Raw genomic sequence first — 25397 nt, 5'->3', positions numbered from 1 at the left:
TATGTACAGGTGCAGTGATCTGTGAGCTGCTCTGACAGCTGGTGGGGGTGATATGAGTCTCCAGCTTCAGTGATTTTTGCAGTTCGTTCCAGTCATTGGCAGCAGAGAACTGGAAGGAAAGGCGACCAAATGAGGAGAGGAATTGGCTGTGGGGGTGATGCTACGGGTGGGTGCTGCTATGGTGACCAGTAAGCTGAGATAAGGTGGAGCTTTGCCTAGCAAAGACTTGTAGATGACCTGGAGCCAGTGGGTTTGGCAACGAGTAGGAAGCGAGGGCCAGCCAACGAGAGCTTACAGGTCGCAGTGGTGGATAGCATATGGGGCTTTGGTGACAAAACGGATGGCACTGTGATAGACTGCATCCAATTTATTTAGAGTGTTGGAGGCTATTTTGTAAATGACATCGCCGAAGTCAAGGATCGGTAGGATGGTCAGTTTTACGAGGGTATGTATGGCAGCATGAGTGAAGGATGCTTTGTTGCGAAATAGGAAGCCGATTTTAGATTTAATTTGGGATTGGAGATGTTTAATGTGAGTCTGGAAGGAGAGTTGACAGTCTAACCAGACACCTAGGTATTTGTAGTTGTCCACATATTCAAAGTCAGAACCATCCAGAGTAGTGATGCTGGACGGGTGGGCAGGTGCGAGCATCGATCGGTTGAAGAGCATGCATTTAGTTTTACTTTCATTTAAGAGCAGTTGGAGGCCACAGAAGGAGAGTTGTATGGCATTGAAGCTCGTCTGGAGGTTAGTTAACACAGTTGGCAAAAAAGTGCAATTAAATTGTTGCCAGCAGCACAGTTACATTTTACAACGCTACATAACCAGCTCTGCTACCGCGAGTAAAATGGTGTAAAATGGTGTTCTCTCATTTGTGTCTGGAAGTAGCTAGCCAGTTGGCTTGAGTGCTTGACTGCTGTTGTAAGGTCAAAAAGCTTGAATCAACCTTCCTCTGCTAGAGCGTCCAGTGTGCTCTGGACAATCTGACAAGGCTCTGAATTTTCGAACGCCCAGAGTGCACTCTGAGCGCCGCTGGCACTCCAGATTGAATTTAAGAACACACCCGAAGTTGTAAAATGTCTAGCTGGTAATTTGTTATGGTAACAAGCTAGCAAGAGGTTGCATAGCAACGGCATCAACTTCCAGTAGACAGGCGAAGCACTAGTACACACAACTAGAAGAATACGAAAGAAAACACGTTTGTTTACGTATACTAAAATAAACTTAGAGTATGTAGTATATACTCATTCAGTATGTAGTATACAGTTTGTTAGTATGGGTATTCGAACACAGCTAAACTCTTCTATGACAACTGCCCCATGAAGCGAGAGAAGTATGAATGCCCTGACTTCTGCAGAGGCCGTATCACCATAAATGTTGCACGGCCAATGCAGATGGTAGAATGACCAATGAATCGCCTTTAAGAACAGCTAACAGTCGTTAACTGGCGCCTGCCAACATGAACATTATACCGGTTGTCAGGTGCACGTTCCTTTATCGAATTCTCTCTCTCTCTCTCTCTCTCTCTCTCTCTCTCTCTCTCTCTCTCTCTCTCAGTCTCTCTCTCAGTCTCTCCTCTCTCTCTCAGTCTCTCTCTCTCTCTCTCTCTCTCTCAGTCTCTCCAGTCTCTCGCTCTCTTTCGCTTTAGGTGCCAACCTATCCTCATCTGCTTGCTTGAGCGTAAAAGCAGCGCTTGGTGTCTCTCGCCGCGTATTGAATTACATCACGCGTCAGAGTTCCTCTCTGGGAGCACAAGCTCGAACACTCCCGTCCCTTCATCCTCCTCCTCCTCGTTCCCACTTTCAGCCAACGTCCACAGAGCAACACCGACTTTTGAGAAGAAGTTTCCCCGCCAGTATTGAGGATTGTGGGCGGAGGTGAAACGGAATAAAACATTGTTCCTTAAAGGACCGGGTAAAACCTTCAAGGTAAGACTCTTTTGTTTTTTTACTTTTTTAAAGTTTAGCCTATCTCTTTTGGTAAACACTGAGCACTCGCTGTTTGTGCAGTGGACAGGTGTTCTCCAGTTATTCGTCGCGGGTATGGAGTAGAATCCCAACAGGGATAATGGTGATTGTCTAATGGAGAAGTAACGGGTTAGGCAATAGGCATTTGTCATCTTGACGTAGCCTAATTTGTGCATTTCGAGTTAATTAGGCAACGGGAATGCACTGTTTATTCAGAGGTTGATTCTAAGACAGGGAGGGTGCACTTGCAGTATATTTTCAGTCACAAGTCCTATTCACAATTCATTCTCCGCCTGTATGCAACTTTGACAGTGATACACACAGACACACACACACATACAGTGGCGTGCATTCATGGATGCCTAGGGAATCCAGGCTTCACAAAAAAAAATGACCAAGAAAAAAATAAAAATACATCAAATAATGTATCTTTCCTCTGTGTTTCATAATTTCCCTTCAATTCACAAGAGGCTTAATGTATCTCACTGGAGAAAGCATCCAGGCGAGGGAAACCCCTCTGTCTCTCTATGTGTAGGCCATCTATCTGATGCTGTCTGGTCCAAACGAGGATGACATTGTTGCTGCCATAGTATTGAAGGTAAGGGAAACCAGTGAGCATTTGGCCTCCCTTGATGAAAAAATTATAAACATTTGCCAATCAGCATTGAGCTAAACTGAGCGAGCTCAACTGTGAATGGTCAAGGCACATACATCATTGACCAAAAAAATAAATAGATTTGTTTCTGTGTTGTTGTGTTGTCGTCCTCAGGTGGCTAGCTTGCTAGATAAAATTGTCCCTTTTTCTAAATTAGCCATGGATGTAGATAGGGATTTGGACTTGTGGTTTTATTAAGTTCTTCGTACTGGCCAATGATTATAACAGCGATTCTGACCCAATCATTAATCAGGGTTGGTAAGTAACTGTAATCCATTACATGTAAGGGATTACAAAAAAAACGGTAACTGTAATCTGTTATGTTACTAGCAAATATATTGTAATCAGATACAGATACTGTAATCAGATACAGAAAAATTGGATTACTTCTTGGATTACTTTTAAATTCACAAAGGATGTTTGCGAAAAAAAAGTATTTGACACTTCTCTGTTTTCTCATTGACGTTCAAATCAGCATTGAAAAAAGGAGCATGTTTAAGTTTGTTCCACCTGAGTGAGTCTGACCACAAGTCAGAGACGATCATCATGACACCAAATGTGTTTGATCAATCGCCGGAAAAGAGCAAGAATAGGCTTTTGTAGGCTACAGTCCAAGCTATGTCTTCCAATGGTGCGACTGCTGTCGGCATCCAAAGATTATCCAACGCTTGGAGGTAAGGATGACAGCAGTCGTGTAGTCTATGGCGATACAGATATCACTTATTATTGATATCTACATAGGGCGTTGATGTGAATCACACTGCTGCTCTCTCATTTAGCTATTTGCGCCTATTTGCGCCTTGTTGTGGATGTTTGTGTATTTGAACCCAATAATGGTTGATTTTCAAGAGGTTTAAGCTGCCTGTAAATCACTGTTTTTGATACCAGTGGACAGCCAGTGAAAAATGCGCTCTTGCAACAGCTGCATAGTGGGGATCCCAGCCTATGGAATAAAAGTGGGGCTTTTATTGCTCAATCTAATTCATGCTGATAAAATCAATTAATCCATAGGCCAAATGGACACATGCTCAAACTAGCACACTTTTGATAGACTTAAAGGGGCAATTTGTAGTTGCTCCATCCATTTTTGGACTTATAAATTATATATATCATTTTTATATCATGCATGGTCAGTCCTTGCATCCATAGCTCTGTCTATCCAGGCCCATCCCTCAGCTTTTTACCAAAACAGAGGCGGGGCGACCATTTTGTTATTGTTTTATCTGTGGATTTTCCCTTCAAACAGCTGTATATTATCAAGATATCAAAGTGTCACCAACAAAATGGTAAACAGTAGGCCTATAGCAAATGCAGCATATGGCATTCGTTTTTCACATGTAAATAGCACTTTTCAGTAGTGCTCAAAGCATGCCATTCCATGAGTGCAGCATTTATTTTTCAACTCGAATCAATGAGCCCAATCAGTCCTCCATAACAACACAATCATAAACAACAGACTGGCTAATACGTCTGTAGTTTTTGGGTCAGGCTTAGGTTAAACAATGGCTAATCTATACTTCCATATTTCAGAGTCCTATTCTTGAAGATCAAGGGGTATAAGATTTATTGGAATGAATGGAATTCTGACAGACTTCGGTTTTTAATGTGAAGATAATTTAATCATATTATTATATGTAGTAGAAAGCGATGGGTTAGAAGAAGCCTACATAACTAACCCTTGAAGTAAAAGTTTACATCCACATATGGCCAGCTGCGTACATTGTTACATTGATTTATCCTGCAATAGATGTGGTTCAATTGGTAACATACATTTTTGTCTTCTTCTAATGCCTCTTAAGGGGAAAGTAATTTAAAAGTAACTGAATGTAATCAGACTACGTTACTGAGTTTGGATAATCCAAAAGCCATTCATTCATACATTGTTATGCACCTGGCCTGAGAGGATGGGCGTTCAATATGTAGCTAGATGTAGAAGGCTAATGTTAACTAGCTATCGTTATCCTTGAATGGAAGTTAGGCAAGGAAGCATTTTAGCCAGGTTGCCTAGGACAACAAAAAATAAAAGCATGTTCTGTATGAGTGATAGACTGTTTCGTCAACATGAAAAAGAGGAGGAAAGCATTGGCATGTTTTTGTACTCGCATAATGTGCAAGCACACATAAATCAGAACTAAGGACATCATATGTAGCTTGCGTTGATTGGACTGAATTGTTTTTGGTATTTTTGTGTTGTCACTGTATTAGACTAAGCATAGATTATTTGATGATGTTGAAGTTGAAATGGTGCTGGAATAGTGGAGGCAGCCCCTGTTGCCTTTGCGACTTGCGGTAACTCTGTGGTTCTAAATCGATAGTTGTTTAGTGGCACGAAAATGTCAGAAACATGAACTTGCTTTTCCATGCTGTAGGTCATGTAACTCTGTCTTTTACTGTACACGCAATATCCTTTGTGGTCTTCTCTGGACAGAGAATGCTATCCAGTTTTGTGATTAAACAAAGCTGTGGTTGAATTTATTCTGCCACGGTGTCTTCTTATTGTCTCGGCATTTAGGCCTATAACATACACTACCGTTCAAATGTTTGGGGTCACTTAGAAATGTCCTTGTTTTTGAAAGAAAAGCACATTTTTTTGCCCATTAAAATAACATAACATTGATCAGAAATACAGTGTAGACATTGTTAATGTTGTAAATGACTATTGTAGCTGGAAACGGATGATTTTTAAACATATTTGTTTTATGAAATATCTACATAGGCAAACAGAGGCCCATAATCAACAACCATCACTACTGTCTTCCAATGGAACGTTGTGTTAGCTAATCCAAGTTTACCATTTTAAGGCTAATTGATCATTAGAAAATGCTTTTGCAATTATGTTAGCACAGCTGAAAACTATTGTTCTGATTAAAGAAGCAATAAAACTGGCCTTCTTTAGACCAGTTGAGTATCTGGTGCATCAGCAGTTAGATTACAGGCTCAAAATGGCCAGAAACAAAGACCTTTCTTCTGAAACTCGTCAATCTATTCTTGTTCTGAGAAATGAAGGCTATTCCATGCCAGGAATTGCCAAGAAACTGAAGATCCCGTACAATGCTGTGTACTACTCCCTTCACAGAACTGCGCAAACTGACTCTAACCAGAATAGAAAGAGGAGTGGGAGGCCCCGGTGCACTACTGATCAAGAGGACAAGTACATTAGAGTGTCTAGTTTGAGAAACAGATGCCTCACAAGACTGGCCAATAAGAAGAAAAGATTAAGATGGGCAAAAGAACACAGACACTGGACAGAGGAACTCTGGCTAGAAGGCCAGCAGCCCGGAGTCGCCTCTTCACTGTTGACGTTAAGATGGTTGTTTTGCGGGTACTATTTACTGAAGATGCCAGTATATCACGTTCGCAGGGCATATAAATGAACAGGTTATAGAGCAAACAACGGAATAATCACAATACATCAGTTGTAATACGGACTTTTTGGGGGGTTGGGGTGGTGGCTTGGTTTCCCCAGTTATTTTACCCATGCACTGCTACTGCACACACACACACACACACACACACACACACACACACACACACACACACACACACACACACACGGCGAGAGCATTGAAAACCAATTAGGTTATATAGCTGCCTGCTGCTGTTCACTCGTCAATTTGCTGCTGTTGCTCAGTCCTTTAACTTTTTTTTAATGGCTCAATTAAGCTGTGTGCCACAACCCAGTTGTTGATGTTCATTTCTTCACTCTTTCAATCTCACTCATGAGAACTTGAGAGCACTGTGCCTCTGTGTGTGTGTGTGCCTATCCCATTCCCACCTTCTCTCTCAAACAGTTTATGTGATCTGTGACTGGCCTATTATTACAGGAGATCATCAATGATTTGTACCTGTCTGTAATTTACACAAACATATGTGGGAGGGCCTCCTCCTAATTCACAGTGCCTTGCGAAAGTATGGACGTAGACAAAATTGTCTAAATTGGTGAAGTGAAGTGGAAAAAATAACTTGTTTAAATTTTTTTTTTTTTTTAAATATACATGGAAAAGTGGTGGGTGCATATGTATTCACCGCCTTTGCTATGAAGCCCCTAAATAGATCTGGTGCAACCAATTATCTTCAGAAGTCACATAGTTAGTTAGATTGCACACACGTGGACTTTATTTAAGTGTCACATGATCTCAGTATATATATATATATATACACCTGTTCTGAAAGGCCCCAGAGTCTGCAACACCACTAAGCAAGGGGCACCACCAAGCAAGCGGCACCATGAAGACCAAGGGGCTCTCCAAACAGGTCAGGGACAAAGTTGTGGAGAAGTACTGATCAGGGTTGAGTTATACAAAAATATCAAAAACTTTGAACATCCCAACAGAGCACTGTTAAATCCATTATTAAAAAATGTCAAGAATATGGCACCACAACAAACCTGCCAAGAGAGGAACGCCCACCAAAACTCATGGACCAGGCAAGGAGGGCATTAATTAGAGGGGCAACAAAGAGACCAAAGATAACCCTGAAGGAGCTGCAAAGCTCCACAGCGGAGATTGAAGTATCTGTCCATAGGACCACTTTAAGCCGTACACTCCACAGAGCTGATCTTTACGGAAGAGTGGCCAGAAAAAAAGCCAACACGTTTGGTGTTTGCCAAAAGGCATGTGGAAGACTCCTCAAACATATGGAAGAAGGTACTCTGGTCAGATGAGACTAAAATGTAGCTTTTTGGCCATCAAGTAAAACGCTATGTCTGGCGCTGTAACGGTTTTCTTCCTCTGAAGGAGAGAAGGACCAAAATGCAGCGTGGTTAGTGTTAAACATCTTTTAATATAGACGATAACCGAGCACACTACAAAAATACAAAACAATAAATGTGAAAACCGAAACAGTCCTGTGTGGTGAAACAAATACAGACACGGAAACAATCACCCACAAAACAACAGTGAAACCCAGGCTACCTAAGTATGATTCTCAATCAGAGACAACTAACTACACCTGCCTCTGATTGAGAACCATACTAGGCCAAACACAGAAAAACAACCTAGATACAGAAAACATAGAATGCCCACCCAACTCACGTCCTGACCAACTAAAACAAACAATTAACACAATAACTAGGGTCAGAACGTGACAGACGCAAACCTAACACCTCTCATCACCTGAGAACAACACCCTGTGTTTCATCGGCAGGGACTGGGAAACTGGTCAGAATTGAAGGAATGATGAATGGTGCTGAATATATGGAAATTCTTGAGGGGAAACCTGTTTCAGTCTTCCAGAGATTTGAGACTGGGACAGAGGACCACCTTCCAGCAGGACAATGACCCTAAGCATACTGCCAAAGCAACACTTGAGTGGTTTAAAGGGACACATGTAAATGTCTTGGAATGGCAGAGTCAAAGCCCAGACCTCAATCCAATTGAGAATCTGTGGTATGACTTAAAGATTGCTGTACACCGGTGGAACCCATCCAACTTGAAGGAGCTGGAGCTGTTTTGCCTTGAAGAATGGGCAAAAATCCCAGTGGCTGGATGTGCCAAGCTAATTGAGACATACCCCAAGAGACTTGCAGCTGTAATTGCTGCAAAAGGTGGCTCAACAAAGTATTGACAAAAAACACACTCAAGTTCTGTTTTTTGTCTTATTTCTTGTTTGTTCCACAATAAAAAAAAATATTTGCATCTTCAAGGTGGTATGCATGTTTTGTAAATCAAATGATACAACCCCCCCCAAAAAATCTATTTTAATTCCAGGTTGTAAGGCAACAAAATCGGAAAAATGCCAAGGGGTGTGAATACTTTTACAATCTGTTGTACATAGAAAATGACCTCCTAGCAATTTTCCAGTCTACACCTGCTAGCTTTGTCTGCACTGTCAATTTGTTGGCTTCTTCCTACCCCTCCTTTCATTTGTCACACACTTCACAACTAAATACCCCTCGTTAATGGCTCTGGATTTGGACCCAGCTTGTCTCTTCCCCATTATGTTTCTCTGATGTGTTTCATCATCATCACTTCTTGTATATAGCCTGGGCACCAGTCTGAGTTATCATTCCACTCCTTGTCGCCCTTTGTCATGCCGATTGCCAAACATGACGTGTTTTCATGATACATTGTACAGAAAAACAGGTGCTGGATTCCAGGCCATCTTGTATAGGCTGTGAGGCTGTGTCTTATAAGCCCTAAGTTGCCTCCAATAAAGGGACCATTCAGGATCCATTAGTCAATAATGGTCTTGTGAGAATAATAAAGCATCCGGAAGATAAGGAGAGTTAGGCCATCTTCCTGATGCTACATATTGTCATACCGAGGAGGATTGAGTTCAAATCAGTTGGTATTTCAAATCAATTCAAGTTTTGTTGGTCACATACACATGGTTAGCAGATGTTATTGCGAGTGTAGTGAAATGCTGGTGCTTCTAGTTCTGACAGTGCAGTAATACCTAACCTTAATCTAAGAATTCCACAACAACTACCTAATACTCACAACACTAAGTAAAGGGATGGAATAAGAATATATACTGTATATATAAATATATGGATGAGCGATGACCGAGCGGCATAGGCAAGATGCAATGGATGGTATAAAATACAGTACAGTGACAAGAAAACGTATGTGAACCCTTTGGATTTACCTGAAGTTCTGCATAAATGAGTCATACAATTTGATCTGATCTTCATCTTAGTCACAACAATCGACAAACACGGTGTGCTTGAACTAATAACACACAAATGATTGTATTTGTCTTGTCTATATTGAGTACATCATTTAAACATTCAGTGTAGGTTGGAAAAAGTATGTGAACCCCTAGGCTAATGACTTTTCCAAAAGCTAATTGAAGACAGGAGTCAGTGAACCTGGAGACCAATCAATGAGACGAGATTAGAGATGCTGGTTAGAGCTGCCCTATAAAAAACACTCACAAAAATGTAAGTTTGCTATTCACAAGAAGCATTGCCTGATGTAAACCATGCCTCAAACAAAATAGAGCTCAGAAGTCCTAAGATTAAGAATTGTTGACTTGTATAAAGCTGGAAAGGGTCACGAAAGTATCTCTAAAAGCCTTGATGTTCATCAGTCCACGGTAAGACAAATTGTCTATACTGTTGCTACTCTCCATAGGACTGGCCGTCCTGCAAAGATGACTGCAAGAGCACAGCGCAGAATGCTCAGTGAGGTTAAGGAGAATCCTGGAGTGTCAGCTAAAGACTTACAGAAATCTCTGGAACATGCTAACATCTCTGTTGACGAGTCTACGATACATAAAACACTAAACAAGAATGGTGTTCATGGGAGGACACCATGGAAGAAACCACTGCTGTCTTAAAAAAAACATTACTGCACATCTGAAGTTTGCAAATACACGTTCATAATACACGTTATTATACATATCAATAAAAAAATGCAAAACACAATCATACAAACCAGACACATTTGATTATAGAACCATCCGATGAGTAAAGATGTAATCCATCTGAGACAATCTTACGAGAACTTGAAAACAACAAATATTTAGTTCTGCCCGTATTAAGTACGAGTTTTAAATCAGTAAGGGCTTCTTGCACAATTGCAAAATCAGACTGTAGCCTTGTCACAGCCAGGTCAGCAATCGGGGCAATTGCATACGTAATAGTATCATCTGTATGCTCTTCTCTAGTTCTCACAAGAATGTTTCGGCTGGACTACATATTTATTCATTTGATGTTTCTCCCGAGTACGTCTTTAGTGTCAATGTAGATGACTGCTAAGAAGAGGGCAGATTGGGGGAAGAGGGATGAGAGAGGGAAAGAACAGAATGTTACCAGTTGATGTTATTCTTCAATAACACAAAACCCAAAGCAAATCAGGGGGAGGAAAATAGGTTTATTCAAATCATAGATTTTATGCTGAGAGGTAGATGGTCGTTCCTTCCCTGTCTTCAGAGATTCTCTCTAGTGATTCTCTCCTGTGGTTCTCTCCAGTGAACAAAGGGACAGGATGTAGTTTATAACCCAGCCCTAGCCTGTGGTTGACTAATTAGAATTCCTTGCAATAACAGGTATCCTATTTCAGGCTCACTGTATAGACAAATTCCTCCCATGTCTCTGACCCATTGATCCCATGTCTCTGACCCAGTGATTTTGTGTGGCCTACCACTTCACAGATTAGCCGTTGTTGCTCCGAAACTTTTCCACTTCACAATAACTGCACTTACAATTGACCAGGGCAGCTCTAACAGGGCAGACATTTTTACGAATCAACTTGTTGGAAAAGTGTCATCCTATGTCCTCCACATTGAAGGTTACTGAGCTCTTCAGTAAGGCCATTCTACTGCCAATGTTTGTCTATGGAGATTGCATGGCTGTGTTCTCGATTTTATACACCTGTCAGCAATGGGTCTGGCTGAAATAGCCGAAACCACTCATTTGAAGGGGTGTCCACACACTCTTGTGTATATTGTGTACATGTGTATAATGCGTATGTTATCGTGTGTGTGTTACGTGTGTCTGTACCTGGGTGTGTGTCTCTTCACATTCCCCACTGTTCCATACAGCACATTTGTATCTGTTTTTTAAAATCTGATTATACTGCTTGCATCAGTTACCTGATGTGGAATAGAGTTCCATGTAGTCATGGCTCTATGTAATACTGTATGCCTCAGAGGTGGTATGTCTTGTGTGGTATGCATGGGTGTCTGAGCTGTGTGCAAGTAGTTCAAATGGACAGCTCGGTGCATTCAACATGTCAATACTTCTCACAAATACAAGTAGTGATGAAATCAATCTCTCCTCTACCAGCCAGTTGAGATTGACATGCATATTATTAATGTTAGCTCTCTGTGTACATTTAAGGGCCAGCCCTGCCGCCTGTTCTTGGCCAATTGTAATATTTGTGGCACCTGACCACACAACTGGACAGTAGTCCAGGTGCAACCAAACTAGGGCCTGTAGGACCTTCGTTGATAGCGTTGTAGTGAAGGCAGAGCAGCACTTTATTATGGACAGTGCTCTCCACATCTTAGCTACTGCATAAATATGTTTTTACCATGAAATCCAGGGTTACTCCAAGCAGTTTAGTCTCCTCAACTTGCTCAATTTCAACATTATTCGTTACAATATTTAGTTGAGGTTTAGGGTTCAGTGAATGATTTGTCCCAAATATAATGGTTTTAGTTTTGAATTTTTTGGACTAACTTATTTATTGCCATCCATTCTGAAACTGACTGCAGGTCTTTGTTAACTGTTGCAGTGATTTCACTTGCTGTGGTAGCTGATGTGTATAGTGTTGAGTCATCAGCATACATAGACACACAAGAGGCAGGTCATTAGTAAAGATTGAAAAAAGTAAGGGGCCTAGACAGCTGCCCTGGGGAATGCCTGACTCTACCTGAATTATATTGAAAAGGCTTCCATAAAAGAAAACCATCTGTGTTCTGTTAGACAGCCTTATCACATACATTTTACCAGCAGCAGATGAGCGATAATGTCTAAATAGAGACATTTGGAGAGGCTTCCAGCACAATAACCCATTCTAGTGCCATTGAAACAAAACTCTGACTAAACATTAATGAGGAATCAGATAAGGAATCAGTTGAATGTCAATCTTGGGGGAACATGGCTTGAACCATGCTGTAATTGATTTATTTGGATTGGTTTAGCTGGCGGCAGATGGTGCAATCTCTTTACTGAAGCCTAGTTTTCCATGGTTCTTTGACCACCACCAAGGGAGGATCAGAGTGCCTTACTCATGACAAATGATCAAATCAAATCAAATCACATGTATTTATATAGCCCTTCATACATCAGCTGATATCTCAAAGTGCTGTACAGAAACCCAGCCTAAAACCCCAAACAGCAAGCAATGCAGGTGTAGAAGCACGGTGGCTAGAAAAAACTCCATAGAAAGGCCAAAACCTAGGAAGAAACCTAGAGAGGAACCAGGCTATGATCTTGCCAATGATTGCAAAGTGAAACAAACAATACAACTGTATGCACAAGAACTACTTTTAAAACCTCTTAAAATTTAATTTTTGTTTGTACCGTCATCTTTGAAATGCAAGAGAAAGGTCATAATGTATTACTCCAGCCCTGGTGCGATTTCGATTTATGGCCACTACATGACATCAGTGTATGTGCAAAGTGTTAGACTGATCAGATGAACCATTGCATTTCTGTTCAAAATGTTGTATGAAGACTGCCCAAATGTGCCTAATTGGTTTATTAATAACTTTTTATGTTCAAAACTGTGCACTCTCCACAAACAATAGCATGGTAATATTTCACTGTAATAGCTACTGTAAATTGGACAGTGCAGTTAGATTAACAAGAATTTAAGCTTTCTGACAATATCAGATATGTCTATGTCCTGGGAAATGTTCTTGTTAATTACAACCTCATGCTAATCGCGTTAGCTTAACAGAGATCGCTGAATAGAGTTGTATGGTTTGTTTAACTATGCAATCATAGTCTTTTGTTTACATTTGAAAATGAAAAATTTGTTTCAGTGTTAGTCTCTTACTGTGGAATTTCCCACACACGTTCTTTTCTATCAACTCCTACCTTCCTTATGTTTTCTTTACGCCGGTGTTCCTCGAGCCACCCATCTGGACTACTATGCACTACTATAATAGGCTACCATACTACATGGCCTTTATACGTTCTGACTGTTGGCGGAAACAACGTACTACACTTTAATGCACAGTGACTCATTTTCCTGTTTGTTCTGTGAGTGGATTCATAATTCATATATCCTCTTGTCTCGCTGGGGTTTGTGTGCGCGTGCATGTGTTCCACATACTGTAATATAACCATTGGCAATTTCACCACAGGCTCAGAGGAATGGTGAAAGCTTTGTGTGCAACCCCGAGACCTGGGAGCATAAATCTAGTGTTCTCGCGATGTGTAATAAGACGGTGTGTGAGCGGAGAAAATGACAGAGATTCCTCCAGACCCCCAAAAGCAGCCATTATAATGAGTCAGAGGGCCTTTAAGAAGCCAATTATCCCTAATGAGCTACTGTTTCTGGCCACCCTGGGGAGAGGCCAAAACACTGCCACACACACACACACACACACACACACACACACACACACACACACACACACACACACACACACACACACACACACACACACACACACACACACTTCTCTCAATCACACACAATCTAACACACACAAACTCATATGTATGCAGGGTTGCCTGCCCCAGTGAGTCCTCCCAATTTACTGTCACTAGGAGACAGTTGCCGGGTCCGTAGTGGCCAAGGCGACAGATATTGATCCAAAGACGATCACTGCGTTTGATCTAGGAAGGCTAGTTTGTTTCAGTGGAATATGATGAGGGTCCTCTAACCTCCCACACTGCTGTCTCCCCTTCTGTGGGTGGGTGGATAAGAGAATCCAAGTCTCCTTAGATGACTGTCATCTTTGTCTTTACTTTGTCTGGTGGCATCCTAAGACACCCAACTGTCAGCACCTTCTGGGAATAAGGTAGAAGTTGTTTCCCCCTAATCGTAAGTTAGACTATTTTCTAGGGCTCGGAATAGCCAGGGACCTCACAATATGATATTATCACGATACTTAGGTGCCGATACGATATCTATTGCAGTTGTCACAATTCTAAAGGTATTGCCATTCGATATTGCGAGTTGATGTTCTGAACATATTTCTCACCAAATCTCTGCTGCAGAGAGACAAGAGACGGCATGAGAAAACAAGCTTTGATGAGTCAGGGAAATAAAAGTGCTGAGATATATATATATATACAGTGCCTTGCGAAAGTATTCGGCCCCCTTGAACTTTGCGACCTTTTGCCACATTTCAGGCTTCAAGCATAAAGATATAAAACTGTATTTTTTTGTGAAGAATCAACAACAAGTGGGACTCAATCATGAAGTGGAACGACATTTATTGGATATTTCAAACTTTTTTAACAAATCAAAAACTGAAAAATTGGGCGTGCAAAATTATTCAGCCCCCTTAAGTTAATACTTTGTAGCGCCACCTTTTGCTGCGATTACAGCTGTAAGTCGCTTGGGGTATGTCTATCAGTTTTGCACATCGAGAGACTCAAATTTTTTCCCATTCCTCCTTGCAAAACAGCTCGAGCTCAGTGACGTTGGATGGAGAGCATTCGTGAACAGCAGTTTTCAGTTCTTTCCACAGATTCTCGATTGATTCAGGTCTGGACTTTGACTTGGCCATTCTAACACCTGGATATGTTTATTTTTGAACCATTCCATTGTAGATTTTGCTTTATGTTTTGGATCATTGTCTTGTTGGAAGACAAATCTCCGTCCTAGTCTCAGGTCTTTTGCAGACTCCATCAGGTTTTCTTCCAGAATGGTCCTGTATTTGGCTCCATCCATCTTCCCATCAATTTTAACCATCTTCCCTGTCCCTGCTGAAGAAAAGCAGGACCAAACCATGATGCTGCCACCACCATGTTTGACAGTGGGGATGGTGTGTTCAGGGTGATGAGCTGTGTTGCTTTTACGCCAAACATAACGTTTTGCATTGTTGCCAAAAAGTTAAATTTTGGTTTCATCTGACCAGAGCACCTTCTTCCACATGTTTCAAATCAAATCATATCAAATCAAATGAAATTGTATTTGTCACATACACATGGTTAGCAGATGTTAATGCAAGTGTAGCGAAATGCTTGTGCTTCTAGTTCCGACAATGCAGTAATAACCAACAAGTAATCTAACTAACAATTCCTAAACTACTGTCTTATACACAGTGTAAGGGGATAAAGAATATGTACATAAGGATATATGAATGAGTGATGGTACAGAGCAGCATAGGCAAGATACAGTAGATGGTATCGAGTACAGTATATACATATAAGATGAGTATGTAAATAAAGTGGCATAGTTAAAGTGGCTAGTGATACATGTATTACATAAGGATGCAGTCGATGATATAGAGTACAGTATATACGTATGCATGTGAGATGAATAATGTAGGTTAAGTAACATTATATAAGGTAGCATTGTTTAAAGTGGCTAGTGATACATTTACATCATTCCCATCAATTCCCATTCTTAAAGTGGTGGAGTTGAGTCAGTGTCAGTGTGTTGGCAGCGGTCACTCAATGTTAGTGGTGGCTGTTTAACAGTCTGATGGCCTCGAGATAGAAGCTGTTTTTCAGTCTCTCGGTCCCAGCTTTGATGCACCTGTACTGACCTCGCCTTCTGGATGATAGCGGGGTGAACAGGCAGTGGCTCGGGTGGTTGATGTCCTTGATGATCTTTATGGCCTTCCTGTAACATCGGGTGGTGTAGGTGTCCTGGAGGGCAGGTAGTTTGCCCCCGGTGATGCATTGAGCAGACCTCACTACCCTCTGGAGAGCCTTACGGTTGAGGGCGGAGCAGTTGCCGTACCAGGCGGTGATACAGCCCGCCAGGATGCTCTCGATTGTGCATCTGTAGAAGTTTGTGAGTGCTTTTGGTGACAAGCCAAATTTCTTCAGCCTCCTGAGGTTGAAGAGGCGCTGCTGCGCCTTCTTCACGACTTGCTGTCTGTGTGAGTGGACCAATCTAAATCAGTTTGTCTGTGATGTGTATGCCGAGGAACTTAAAACTTGCTACCCTCTCCACTACTGTTCCATCGATGTGGATAGGGGGTGTTCCCTCAGCTGTTTCCTGAAGTCCACAATCATCTCCTTAGTTTTGTGACGTTGAGTGTGAGGTTATTTTCCTGACACCACACTCCGAGGGCCCTCACCTCCTCCCTGTAGGCCGTCTCGTCGTTGTTGGTAATCAAGCTGTTGTGTCATCCGCAAACTTGATGATTGAATTGGAGGCATGCGTGGCCACGCAGTCGTGGGTGAACAGGGAGTACAGGAGAGGGCTCAGAACGCACCCTTGTGGGGCCCCAGTGTTGAGGATCAGAGGGGAGGAGATGTTGTTACCTACCCTCACCACCTGGGGGCGGCCCGTCAGGAAGTCCAGTACCCAGTTGCACAGGGCGGGGTCGAGACCCAGGGTCTCGAGCTTGATGACGAGCTTGGAGGGTACTATGGTGTTGAATGCCGAGCTGTAGTCGATGAACAGCATTCTCACATAGGTATTCCTCTTGTCCAGATGGGTTAGGGCAGTGTGCAGTGTGGTTGAGATTGCATCGTCTGTGGACCTATTTGGGCGGTAAGCAAATTGGAGTGGGCTAGGTTGTCAGGTAGGGTGTAGGTGATATGGTCCTTGACTAGTCTCTCAAAGCACTTCATGATGACGGAAGTGAGTGCTACGGGGCGGTAGTCGTTTAGCTCAGTTACCTTAGCTTTCTTGGGAACAGGAACAATGGTGGCCCTCTTGAAGCATGTGGGAACAACAGACTGGTATAGGGATTGATTGAATATGTCCGTAAACACACCGGCCAGCTGGTCTGCGCATGCTCTGAGGGCGCGGCTGGGGATGCCGTCTGGGCTTGCAGCCTTGCGAGGGTTAACACGTTTAAATGTCTTACTCACCTCGGCTGCAGTGAAGGAGAGACTGCATGTTTTTGTTGCAGGCCGTATCAGTGGCACTGTATTGTCCTCAAAGCGGGCAAAAAAGTTATTTAGTCTGCCTGGGAGCAAGACATCCTGGTCCGTGACTGGGCTGGATTTCTTCCTGTAGTCCGTGATTGACTGTAGACCCTGCCATATGCCTCTTGTGTCTGAGCCGTTGAATTGAGATTCTACTTTGTCTCTGTACTGACGCTTAGCTTGTTTGATAGCCTTGCGGAGGGAATAGCTGCACTGTTTTTATTCGGTCATGTTACCAGACACCTTGCCCTGATTAAAAGCAGTGGTTCGCGCTTTCAGTTTCACACGAATGCTGCCATCAATCCACGGTTTCTGGTTAGGGAATGTTTTAATCGTTGCTATGGGAACGACATCTTCAACGCACGTTCTAATGAACTCGCACACCGAATCAGCGTATTCGTCAATGTTGTTATCTGACGCAATACGAAACATATCCCAGTCCACGTGATGGAAGCAGTCTTGGAGTGTGGAGTCAGCTTGGTCGGACCAGCGTTGGACAGACCTCAGCGTGGGAGTCTCTAGTTTTAGTTTCTGTCTGTAGGCAGGGATCAGCAAAATGGAGTCGTGGTCAGCTTTTCCGAAAGGGGGGCGGGGTGTGTGTGTCTCCCAGGTGGCTTGTGGCAAACATTAAACAACACTTTTTATGGATATCTTTAAGAAATGGCTTTCTTCTTGCCACTCTTCCATAAAGGCCAGATTTGTGCAATATACGACTGATTGTTGTCCTATGGACAGAGTCTCCCACCTCAGCTGTAGATCTCTGCAGTTCATCCAGAGTGATCATGGGCCTCTTGGCTGCATCTCTGATCAGTCTTCTCCTTGTATGAGATGAAAGTTTAGAGGGACGGCCAGGTCTTGGTAGATTTGCAGTGGTCTGATACTCCTTCCATTTCAATATTATCGCTTGCACAGTGCTCCTTGGGATGTTTAAAGCTTGGGAAATCTTTTTGTATCCAAATCCGGCTTTAAACTTCTTCACAACAGTATCTCGGACCTGCCTGGTGTGTTCCTTGTTCTTCATGATGCTCTCTGCGCGTTTAACGGACCTCTGAGACTATCACAGTGCAGGTGCATTTATACTGAGACTTGATTACACACAGGTGGATTGTATTTATCATCATTAGTCATTTAGGTCAACATTGGATCATTCAGAGATCCTCACTGAACTTCTGGAGAGAGTTTGCTGCACTGAAAGTAAAGGGGCTGAATAATTTTGCACGCCCAATTTTTCAGTTTTTGATTTGTTAAAAAAGTTTGAAATATCCAATAAATGTTGTTCCACTTCATGATTGTGTCCCACTTGTTGTTGATTCTTCACAAAAAAATACAGTTTTATATCTTTATGTTTGAAGCCTGAAATGTGGCAAAAGGTCGCAAAGTTCAAGGGGGCCGAATACTTTCGCAAGGCACTGTATACACCCACAGTGCATTCGGAAAGTGTTCAGACCCCTTCACTTTTTCCACATTTTGTTATGTTACAGTCTTATTCTAAAACAGATTAAATAAATGTTTTACCTCATCAATCTACACACAATACACCATAATGACAAAGCTAAAACGGTTTTTTAGACATTTTTGCTAATTTATATAAAATACATTTAAAAAAAGATATACCTTATTTACATTCAGACCCTTTGCTATGAGACTAGATATTGAGCTTAGGTGCATCCTGTTTCTATTGATCATCCTTGAGATGTCTAACACTATTGGAGTGGTAAATTCAATTGATTGGACATGATTTAGAAAGGCACACACTGATCTATATTAAGGGTACCAAAACATTTATGCAGCATTGAAGGTCCCAAGAACACAGTGGCCTCCATCATTCTTAAATGGAAGAAGTTTGGAACCAGCAAGACTCTTCCTAGAGCTGGCCGCCCAGCCAAACTGAGCGATCGGGAGCAATGGGACTTGGTCAGTGAGCTCCAGAATTCCTCTGTGGAGATGGGAGAACCTTCCAGAAAGACAACCATCTCTGCAGCACTCCACCAATCAGGCCTTTATGGTAGAGTAGCCAGACAGAAGCCACTCCTCAGTAAAAGGCATATGACAGCCTGCTTGGAGTTTTACAAAAGCACCTAAATTACTCTGACCATGAGAAACAAGATTCTCTGGTCTGATAAAACCAAGATTGAACACTTTGACCTGAAAAAACAGGCACTGCTCATCACCTGGCCAATACCATCCCTACAGTGAAGCATGGTGGTGGCAGCATCATGCTGTGGGATGTTTTTCAGCAGTAGGGACTGGGAGAATTGTCAGGATTGAGGGAAAGATGAACGGAGAAATGTACAGAGAGATCCTTGATGAAAAAATGCTCTAGAGTGCTCAGGACCTCAGACTGGGGAAAATGTTCACTTTCCAACAACACAACAACCCTAAGCACACAGCCAAGACAATGTTGGATTGGCTTTGGGACATGTCTCTGAATGTCCTTGACTGGCCCAGCCAGAGCCCTGACTTGAACACGATCTAACATCTCTGGAGAGAACTGAAAATAGCTGTGCAGCGACGCTCCCCATCCAACCTGACAGACCTTGAGAGGATCTGTAGAGAAGAATGATGTGCCAAGCTTGTAGTGTCATACCCAAGAAGACTCATGGCTGTAATTACTGCCTAAAGTGCTTCAACAAAGTACTGAGTAAAGGGTCTGAATACTTATGTAAATGTGATATTTCAGTTTATTTGTTATTTTTATACATTTTCAAAAATGTCTAAAAAAAACAGGTTTTGCTTTGTCATTATTGGGTATGGTATGTAGATTGATGGGGGGAAAACTATTAAATCCATTTTAGAATAAGGCTTTAAAGTAACAATCTGGAAAAAGAGAAGGGGTTTAGATGTATGTATGTATGTATGTATGTATGTATGTATGTATGTATGTATGTATGTATGTATGTATGTATGTATGTATGTATGTATGTATGTATGTATGTATGTATGTATGTATGTATGTATGTATGTATGTATGTATGTATATATGTATATTTGTGTATAAATCGATACTTAATTCAAATATAATAGAGATAAATAGTAATGGCGTTTTTTTGTAGGAACTAACTCTGCCATGGTTCATTGGAGAAAAAAAGAAAAATTAGTAAGACTTCTAGTGTTCCCCCCCACCCCTCTTTTAGGCTGCTGCTACTCTCTGTTTATCATATATGCATAGGCACTTTAACTATACATTAATGTACATACTACCTCAATTGGCCCGACCAACTAGTGCTCCCGCACATTGGCTAACCGGGCTATCTGCATTGTGTCCCACCACCCGTCAACCCCTATTTTTACGCTACTGCTAGGCCCTGTTCATCATATATGCATAGTCACTTTAACCATACCTACATGTACATACTACCTCAATAAAACCGGTGTCTGTATATAGCTTTGCTACTGTTATTTTAAAATGTCTTTTTACTGTTGTTTTACACACACACACACACACACACACACACACACACACACACACACACACACACACACACACACACACACACACACACACACACACACACACACACACACACACACACACACACACACACACACACACACACACACACACACACACACACACACACACACACACACACACACACACACACCTTGTTTTTCTCGCACTATTGGTTAGAGCCTGTAAGTAGGCATTTCACTGTAAGGTCGACACCTGTTGTATTCGGCGCACGTGACAAATGATTTGATAGGCTTAATTCTCAATAATAACACAACATGTATTTGTATACATTTTCATAAACACAGAAATATGCAGCATTATGCATTAAACAGGATGTAAGTAATTCTCCAAAACATGACAAGATCAAATGCATTGAACAGATATCCATGTTGTTATCAAGAAGATTCATAAATCTCATTAAAATGATCATCCATACAAGATATCATCAAGAATTGAATGCCAAATATGTTGTGATTAATTTTACTTACAGACAAAATGATAGCAAGAAGGATGGCGTTTCATAACGTCTGCAGCAATGTGACATTCACCATTTTGGAACGTAACAATTCTTCTTCTACAGGATTTAGCACATTAAATGAACAACACACATCAACACAGGACAGTGGTCCCCATGTGGTCAACAATGGAATTACACGATAGCCTCAACAAACTCAAACCCAACTTCAGGGGCCAGAACATTTACATTTACATTTACATTTAAGTCATTTAGCAGACGCTCTTATCCAGAGCGACTTACAAATTGGTGCATTCACCTTATGACATCCAGTAGAACAGTCACTTTACAATAGTGCATCTAAATCTTAAAGGGGGGGAGGGGGGTGAGAAGGATTACTTATCCTATCCTAGGTATTCTGGTTCACTGGTTCAGTGCCTTGCAAAAGTATTAATCCGCCTTGGTGTTTGTCCTATTTTGTTGCATTACAACCTGTAAATTAAATTGATTTTTATGTGGATTTCATGTAATGGACATACACAAAATAGTCCAAATTGGTGAAGTGAAGTTAGAAATATAACTTGTTTAAAAAAAATCTAAAAAATAAAGTGGTGAAAAGTGGTGCGTGCATATGTATTCACCCCCTTTGCTATGAAGCCCCTAAATAAGATCTGGTACAACCAATTACCTTCAGAAATCACATAATTAGATTACACACAGGTGGACCCTATTTAACTAAGTGTCACATGATCTCAGTATATATGCACCAGTTCTGAAAGGCCCCAGATTCTGCAACACCACTAAGCAAGGGGCACCACCAAGCAAGCGAGTATCTGTCCATAGGACCACTTTAAGCTGTACACGCCACAGAGCTGGGCTTTACAGAAGAGTGACCGAAAAAGCCATTGCTTAAAGAAAAAAATAAGCCAACACGTTTGGTGTTCGCCAAAAGGCATGTGGGAGACTCCCTAAACATATGGAAGAAGGTACTCTGGTCAGATGAGACTAAAATTGAGCTTTTTGACCATTAAGTAAAACTCTATGTCTGGTGCAAATCCAACACCTCACATCACCCTGAGAACATCACCCCGAGAACACCATCCCCACAGTGAAGCATGGTGGCAGCATCATGCTGTTTTTCACCTGCAGGGACTGGGAAACTGGTCAGATTTGAAGGAATGATGGATGGCGCTAAATATAGGGAAATTCTTGAGGGAAACCTGTTTCAGTCTTGTAAGTATACCACCATTAACCATTAAGACTATGCAGGTTAGAACTTCAATGTTACTTATCAGTCTCAGGAGAGAGGAGTAGGATAGCCTCTGAGACTGGACACGGGAAGGTCTTGCATGACCTCTCCCTTTCTGTCTTGACTTTGACCTTTCTCAACTTTTCATCTCTGCCGGGAAAGGTCTTTGTGACGATGTCCATGGGACAGTTGTTCATTTTAGCTTGGCTGTCTTTCAGCACCACAATGTCTCCTGGCTGAAGCTTGGGCTTCTCATTTTGCTACTTCCGATGACTCTGCAGGGAAGGAAGATATTCTTTCTTCCAACGGTGCCAGAAGGTGTTGGTAAGGCTCTGTTCTTGTCTCCATTGACAGCTGAAGATGTCTTTCTCGTTAAAATCCCTTGTGGAGGGGGAATGGCAGCGACCTTTTGGGTGAGTAGTGTCGCTGGTGTCAAGATGGGGGGGGTCTGAATCCATAGACACAGGAACCAGTGGACGAGCATTCACAATGGCTGAGACTTCCTCCATAAATGTGGTCAAGACTTTGTGAGTAAGCTTGGATGGACCCACCTTCAGCAACATGAAATCCAGGAAGCGCCTGATGATTCCGAACATTCTCTTCCAGCTGATCATACATGTGAACAGCACAGCCTAACTCTTACTCCTTGCTAGGCCACCTCTGGTGTGACATGCTGCAACCATCCATGGCCCAAACACATCCAACCCGATGAAGGAGTAGGGAGGGTCAGTATTAAGGTGATCCACGGGCAGGTCAGACATCTTCTTAGATTCCATCTTCCCACGTAGTCTTCTATCAATGTGTCATTTGATGCAACGTTTCCCACCAATGACAAACAGACCAGCTTCTCTCAAAGCACCCTCAGTGAAGCGGCGCCCTTGATGGTGGACCTGCTCGTGGTGGTGGCAGAGGAGTAGAGTAGTGATGTGTCACCGTACAGGGAGGATGAGAGGGTTGATTTCGTCTTGGCCAAGATTTGCTTGGGACAGGCATCCTCCAATCCTCAGTAGGCCTGAATCTTCGAATTAGGGGCACAGACTGAAGAGTGGGCTCTGCTTAGGAATGGCTTTACCTTCTCTGACGCATTCCATTTCCTCTTGAAAGGTGCTGTGTTGCAGAATGTGTATTATGATGGTCTTGGCCTGATCCAGGTCCTCGATGGAGCAGGGTTTGTCACAGATTTTCCATCCTTTGTTTGAAGGAATGTGCAATGTGCACGTGCCAAGTTGTTGCCTGTGTCAGTGCTCGCCAGCTTGAGAACCTCTCAAGCGCTTGAGGTCGAACTTCTTACTGGAGACGTTGGTGGCCTGCCAAGTATCTTGGGAGCGGATCTTGATGTCAGATCCAGAGTCAACCAAGTCAAAAGGTGTCTGAGGAGTTTCTGGCTTTACTGACCTGAGCAAGGAAGCTGGTCCTGTCAACCATGTGCTGTGAGTCATGCTTCCTGCATGAACTGATCTCGAGTCATGATCAGCAGGGTCCTGGTCAGTAGGAACGTGCTTCTGGGTTGGTTGATCTCCTGATATGCTGCACCCTGTTGTTTACATATACATAGTATCATCTGGAGTTGTTGTGAATGTAACCCAGGACTACTTTGTTGTCGGAGTAGAATGTGACAGCGTCAAGTTGGATATCAATGTGCTAGGCTGAGTAGTACCACAAGCAGACTGTTGTTCATGTTGGGACCGGTAAGCAGGAAGTTGTTCAGCAATACCCTGTGGTGCTGGGTCCTGGAGTCAAATACCACTCTTATCTGTCTGGGTTTTTGTGGATGATACACCCCAAAGATTGGAAGATACCAGCACTCTTCATCTGCTTGTAAGAGTGTAGCGATTTCAGCATGCTCATTCTCGAAGATGCGCATAAACTCAATGAAGTGGTCCTTCATCTCTGGATGTTTCTTGTTCGTATGTGTGAGTGAAGTGAGGCGATTGTTGGCCAGGGCGCGGTTGTTGGGGAGGCATTGCCGTGGCTACGGGAAGTGAGCGGAGCAACCCAGCTGTTTGATGCATCCTGATGGAACTCTTTCTCCGTCATCTTCAGGAAGGCGAGATCCTCCATTGAGGGAGCCAGTTTGTAATCATATTTTGTGTAGCATAATCCAGACTCACCCATGAGGCGTTCTGCCCTCGGCTGGCATTTCTCTCAGCCTCATGAACAGGGTGGCAGAACTTTGAGGCTGAGGGGTATGGCTGAAACTCTCCTTGACATGGAAGATGCTGAGACATTGACTCATGAGGCTGTGGTGCCCATTCTCAAGAATGTTTGTCTTGAAGGCATTGACTGGTGAAGGCTTGTGTGCCCCGCCAAGACAGACATCTCCCACTATGACCCAGCCGAGGGTTAGGCGCTATGAGAAGGGGGCGTACAGAGGCCTGTTGCGCTGCTCTAGCACCTTGTGGACCTGGATGATGTCTCTCCCTAGTAGTAGCAGGATCTCAACCTGAGGTTCCAGGGGAGGTATCTTGGTGTCAAAGAACTTGAGGTAAGGGTGTTACCTTGCAGCATCTGGTGTAGGGATTTCTGCCCTATTGTTCGGAAGCTCATTCCACACTGAGTGTGGGAAGAGGTAAACAGACCTTTCCATCAGCTGATTCTACAATGAAGCCTCTCACTCTCCGGCCCATGGTCTCTGAGACACCTGCACACGTTTTGAGGGTGTAAGGTGAGACATTTTACAGTTCTTTGCCTGTGGTTGAGGAGACACCGAAAGCATACAAAGAGTTCTCTTTAAGTGAAGTTCTCTTCAATGAGTTTCCCTAAATCATCTACACTTTCGCAGAGGGTGTGGCTTTTTGTGGATAGGGCACTGTTTGTTAGGGTCATCCATCTTAGATTAATCTTCCTGGATGGCGTTGTCCACTTCTGTCTTGTGCATAGTGATAGGGGATCTTGCCGTTATCATTGAGAATTTCTTTCCTTTAGATGATAGTTGGCCAAAAGTGGAAGTGATGAAGCTTGGGTCATTCCTCATCTTTGCTTCAGCACGGATTACACTGGAGAAGAATGTGAAGGGTGGGAAGCTGACACCGTGCTGTTGTTTGTATCTGGTCCCCTGTGATATCCACTTCTCTTTTAGGCTGAAGGGAAGCTTTTCCAGGAAGGACTGACCCCTCTTGCAGTGTCCAACTAGGACAGACCGGGTAGGTAACCTTAA

The 25397-nt window shown here is 42.6% G+C and overlaps 1 protein-coding gene across 1 annotated transcript in view; it reads left to right on the top strand.

The window, feature by feature from the left end:
* Positions 1-1662: 1662 nt before the first annotated feature.
* The window catches only part of LOC118394121 (SH3 and multiple ankyrin repeat domains protein 2-like), a 246980-nt gene continuing 223245 nt past the window's right edge, over positions 1663-25397 (top strand). Inside the window, exon 1 of the mRNA XM_052461929.1 lies at positions 1663-1928. The gene's annotated coding sequence lies outside the window, so the exon portion shown is untranslated. The remainder of the gene's footprint in view (positions 1929-25397) is intronic.

The sequence above is a fragment of the Oncorhynchus keta genome, chromosome 14 (assembly GCF_023373465.1).
Source record: "Oncorhynchus keta strain PuntledgeMale-10-30-2019 chromosome 14, Oket_V2, whole genome shotgun sequence".
Taxonomy (NCBI): Eukaryota; Metazoa; Chordata; class Actinopteri; order Salmoniformes; family Salmonidae; genus Oncorhynchus; species Oncorhynchus keta.
Note: the sequence above shows the minus strand (reverse complement) of the source record. Positions and strands in the feature narration are given on the sequence as shown.